Below are 6,066 nucleotides of genomic sequence, written 5' to 3' on the forward strand. Positions count from 1 at the left end.
CTACAAGGTCGGATTTCCACTTGCTTCTATAGTCCGGTGAGATTTATCCTGTGAATGTATTTTTTCACACTCATTATTGGATATATATATACATATATTTGTGCATTTTTTGCTTTGGGATTTACTTTTTTTAAATTGGACATTGAGACTTTTGCGTTCGGATTCTAATTGGGTTTTGGACTTTGTCAACTTTATTTTGGAACTGTTTGAAAGAAAGATTTTTATTTTATTTTGATTGAAATCTAATTGGTAACTATGTGTTTCTTTTGCTCACTTGATATAATGGTGTCTGCCTTGAACTTTAATATTGCAACTTAGTTTGAGATCCAAGCTGATTGTTACAAGACCAACCACATACCCAGTGTTAAATAGAGTACCACGCTCATATACACCTAACTAACAGAGAGAATGTCTGAGAGAATGAGATATAAACCGTTAGAGCCAGAGAGAGAGGAGTAGAGGATGAGTGCAGGTCAAAAGAGTTTTAATTTAACTGGCTCTTAAAAACACTGTACAACAATTATTTCACCTTAAATTCCTAGTTCTAACAACTCAAATAAGAACTCCCAATAGCTTTTTTTTTTTACAAATGTATGTTTATTTAGGAAATTACAGAGCTCTATCAGGCGGTTGAGAAGTCAAAAGAGGATCATACTAGCAATGCCATATTAGAATGGCTATTTGCATAGCATTTTGACTAATCTCAAGAATATTACATAAATTCCTTTAAATCCGCTTGAATGGCTTTTATAGGTAGGTTAGCATTGTTAAATGAGGACAGATGTCAAATTTAACCAAATTATTGTAACTTTGTGTCCAAATAATATTCAGATGCATTGAAAATATTGCATTTTCAGTTGGTCTATAGTGCAATGTCCCCAACAATGGTTTTCTTACATTTCAAATGTTCCAGGTTTTTCCACCATATTTCCCACATGTTCAGACTACCTTTTAAGATAATATATGACAAAGTGCAATGTTCTTATTACTATTAAGGGCATTATTTTATAGTCAGAATATTAATTAATTGGCCCTATGGGGCATGAAATGAGGTTTAAGAAATGTGTTGCATAATTGTGTGTTGTCAACAATTCAATCAAATGTTTCTCCAAAATAAATAAGATTTTTTTATATATATATATATATATATATACACACATCATTATTTTTATGACAACAACCACCTGGTTGAGCATATTTCATTTTTTAAATCCTAGCTTTTTTGCCTTTTTACATTTCAACATTGTATTTACATATTTCTACTCTTCAAGRTTTTCTACTAACARGAATGGTGCAATATTCACTCTWYACCAACTGAATTCCTGCTTTTATCCCTTCTCTTTGGTGACTGATTTTGACCTACAGCCCTCGGAATGGGCAAAGTTAGTGCCACAACACTGCAGCAAACCAAAAGGWTAAGCATTATGTAAATGAGTGCAGTTCATGTGAAGATTATTTTTCATATCCACTTTTAAATCCACTGTCAAAACATGCTCTACCAACCAATTGAGAAAACAGTTAGAGTTCAACTGTCATAGCCATTAAGTCTCTTCTCTGAGAACTGTACTGCAGAAACGTAATACGCAGATCTGTCACTTGATCCTAATCAGAGCATCAGCAGTGAATTAAARCCTTTTTGATGTGCTCGGAGAGTCAAACAGACTGCCATTGAGCCCTAAGATGTAACAGTGCATTTGGAAAGTATTCAGACCCCTTCAATTTTGCCACATTTTGTTTCGTTACAGCCTTATTCTAAAAGGGTTTACATAGTTTTTTYCCCCTCATCACTCTACACACATTACCCCATAATGACAAAGCAAAAACAGGTTTTTAGAAATTTAAGGTAATAAAATAAAAATTWATAACACATATCACATTTACATAAGTATTCAGKCCCTTTAATCAGTACCTTGTTGAAGCACCTTTGGCAGTGATTACAGCCTCAGGTCTTGGGTATGATGCTACAAGCTTGGCACACCTGTATTTGGGGAGTTTCTCCCATTCTTCTCTTCAGATCCTCTCAATCTCTGTCAGGTTGGATGGGGAGCGTTGCTGCACAGCTATTTCCAGGTCTCTCCAGAAATGTTCGATCCGGTTCAAGTCCAGGCTCTGGCTGGGCCACTGAAGGACATTCAGAGACTTGTCCCGAAGCCACTCCTGCGTTGTCTCGGCTGTATGCTTAGGGTCGTTGTCCTGTTGGAAGGTGAACCTTCACCCCCGTCTGAGGTCCTGAGCACTCTGGAGCAGGTTTTCATCAAGGATCTCTCTGTACTTTACTCTGTTAATCTTTCCCTCAATTCAGACTAGTCTCCCAGTTCCTGCCGCTGAAAGAAATCCCCACAGAATGATGCTGCCACCACTATGCTTCACTGTMGGGATGGTATTGGCCAGTTGATGAGCGGAGCCTGGTTTCCTCCAGACGTGACACTTGGCATTCAGGCCAAAGATTTCAATCTTGGCTTCATCAGAGAGTCTTGATCTGAGAGTCCTTTAAGTGCCTTTTGGCAAACTCCGTGTGGGCTGTCATGTGTMTTTTACTGAGGAGTGGCTTCTGTCTGTTCCATAAAGGCCTGAGTGCTGCAGAGATAGTAAGAGTGACCATCTTGGTCACCTCCCTGACCAAATCCCTTCTCCCCTGATTGCTCASTTTGGCCGGGACGCCAGCTCTAGGAAGAGCTGGTGGCTCTAAACATCTTCCGTTAAGAATGTGGAGGCCACTGTGTTCTTGGGACCTTCAATGCTGCAGAATTTTTTGATACCTTTTCCTCGATCTGTGCCTCGACACAATCCAATTTCGGAGTTTCTACGGACAATTCCTTCAATCTCATGGCTTGATTTTTGCTCTGACATGCACTGTCAATGTGGGACCTGATATAGCAGGTGTGTGCCTTTCAAATCATGTTCATCAATTGAATTTACCGCAGGTGGACTCTAATCAGTTGTAGAAACATCAGAAGGATGATCAATGGAAAGGATGCACCTGAGTTCAATTTGAGTCAAAAAAATGTTTTTGCTTTGCGTTAATAATAAAAAAAGATATATAGAGTTGAAGTCGGAAGTTTACGTACATTAGTTTGGAGTCATTAGAAAACTCATTTTTTAAACCACTCCACACATTTCGTGTTAACCACTATAGTTTTGGCAAGTCAGTTAGGACATTTGCTTAGTGCATGACACAAGTAATTCCAACAATATGTTTACAGACAGATTATTTCACTTATAATTCACTGTATCCACAATTCCAGGGGGTAGAAGTTTACATACACTAGTTGACTGTGCCTTTAAACAGCTTGGAAAATTCCAGAAAATTATATCATGAATTTAGAATATGCTATAATTGACATAATTTGAGTCAATTGGAGGTGTACCTGTGGATGTATTTCAAGGCCTAACTTCAAACTCAGTGCCTCTTTGCTTGAATCATGGGAAAATCAAAAGAAATCAGCCAAGACTTCAGAAAAACAATTGTAGCTCCACAAGTCTGGTTCATCTTGGGAGCAATTTCCAAACGCCTGAAGGTACCACGTTCATCTGTACAAACAATTGTACGCAAGTATAAACACCATGGGACAGGCAGCCATCATACCGCTCAGGAAGGAGACGCGTTCTGTGAACGCAGTTGAACGTACTTTGGTGTGAAAAGTACAAATCAATCTGAGAACAACAGCAAAGGACCTTGTGAAGATGCTGGAGGAAACAGGTACAAAATGATCAATATCCACACACAACAAGTCCTATATCTGCATAACCTGAAAGGCAGCTCAGCAAGGAAGAAGCCACTGCTCCAAAACCGCCATAAAAAAGCCAGACTACGGTTTGCAACTGCACATGGCGACAAAGCCTGTACTTTTTGGAGAAATGTCCTCTGGTCTGATGAAACAAAATAGAAATGTTTAGCCATAATGACCATCGTTATGTTTGGAGGATAAAGGGGGAGCTTGCAAGCCGAAGAACACCATCCCAACCTGAGAACGGGGGTGGCAGCATCATGTTGTGGGGGTGCTTTGCTGCAGGAGGGACTGGTGCACTTCACAAAATAGATGGCATCATGAGGCAGGAATATTATGTGGATTATATTGAAGCAACATCTCAAGACATACAGTCAGGAAGTTACATTGTCGCAAATGGGTCTTCCAAATGGACAATGACCCCAAGCATACTTCAAGTTGTGTCAAACTGGTTAAGGAACAACAAAGTCAAGGTATTGGAGTGGCCATCAGAAAGACTGACCTCAATCCATAGAAAATTTGTGGGCAGAAGAAAAGCCTGTGTGAGCAAGGAGGCCTACAAACCTGACTCAGTTACACCAGCTCTGTCAGAGGAATGGGCCAAAATCACCCAACTTATTGTGGGAAGCTAGTGGAAGGCTACCCGAAATGTTTGACCCAAGTTGAACAATTTAAAGGGAATTGCTACAAATACTATTGAGTGTATGTACTTCTGACCCACTGGGAATGTGATGAAAGAAATAAAAGCTGAAATAAATCATTCTCTCTACTATTATTCTGACATTTCACATTCTTAATATAAAGTGGTGATCTAACTGACCTAAGACAGGGAATTTTTACTAGGATTAAATGTCAGGAATTGTGAAAAACTGAGTTTAAATGTATTTGGCTAAGGTGTATGTAAACTTCCAACTTCAACTGTATATTTAACCTTTATTTAACTAGGCAAATCAGTTAAGATGAAATTCTGCTGTGTTTTATGTAGATTGATGAGGAAATAAATAATTTTAAAATAAGGCTGTTGTTGGTTCCACTTTTCTAGTAAAACGGTGCCAACAGAGAGGGCTGCCTCACTTCTAGTCCTTAGGATACTTTACAGTWTTTYGTTTTTTTATGTATTATTTCTTACATTGTTAGCACAAAAAATCTTAAACGTTATTATATACAGCCGGGAAGAACTGTTGGATATCAGAGCTATGTCAACTTTCAACTTACCAGCACTACAACCAGGAAAATGACTTTCCCGAAGCGCATCCTTTGTTCGAACCATCCAGGGCAAGAGGTAGACAGAGCAGTCTTCTGGTCAGACTTCAGAGGCACGCACACCACCCACCGCTTCCGAGTATATTACTCGCTAATGTCCAGTCTCTAGATAACAAGGTGGACGAAATTAGGACAAGGGCTGCTTTCCAGAGAGACATAAGGGATTATAGCATACTGTGTTTCACGGAAACATGGCTCTCTCGGGGTATGCTGTTGGAGTCGGTACAGCCACCTGGATTCTTTGTGCATCGTGTCGACAGCTAATAAACATCTCTCCGGGAAGAAGAATGGCGGGGTGTATGTTTCATGATTAACAACTCATGATGTAATTGTAACAACATACAGGAACTCAAGTCCTTTTGTTCATCTGACCTAGAATTCCTCACAATCCAATGCCGACCGTATTATCACCAAAGGGAATTCTCCTTGGTTATTTTCACAGCCGTGTATATCCCCCCTCAAGCCGATACTACAACTGCCCTCAAGGAACTTCACTGGACTTTATGCAACCTGGAAACCATATATCCTGAGGCTGCATTTATTGTAGCTGTGGATTTTAACAAAGCCATTTTGAGAACAAGGCTACCCAAATTCTGTCAGCAYATTGACTGTAGCTGCTACTCTAACTTCCGCAATGTCTACAAGGMCCTCCCCTGCCCTCCTTCGGCAAATCTGACCACGACTCCATTTTGCTCCTCCCTTCCTATAGGCAGAAACTCAAACAGGATGTACCCGAGCTAAGGACTATTCAACGCTGGCTGACCAATCGAAATYCACGCTTCAAGATTGTTTTGATTACGCGGACTGGGACATATTCCGGGTAGTCTCAGAGAATASTATACGCTGATTCGGTGAGTGAGTTTATAAGGAAGTGCACAGGAGATGTTGTACCTACTGTGACTATTAAAACCTACCCTAACCAGAAACCGTGGATAGACGTCTGCATTTGCGCAAAACGGAAAGCGCAAACCATCTCMTTTAACCGTGGCAAGGTGACTGGGAATATGGCCGAATACAAACAGTGTAGTTATTCCCTCCGCAAAGGAAATCAAACAAGATAAATGTCAGTATAGAG

Source organism: Salvelinus sp. IW2-2015, linkage group LG23, assembly GCF_002910315.2.
Source record: "Salvelinus sp. IW2-2015 linkage group LG23, ASM291031v2, whole genome shotgun sequence".
Lineage (NCBI taxonomy): Eukaryota > Metazoa > Chordata > Actinopteri > Salmoniformes > Salmonidae > Salvelinus > Salvelinus sp. IW2-2015.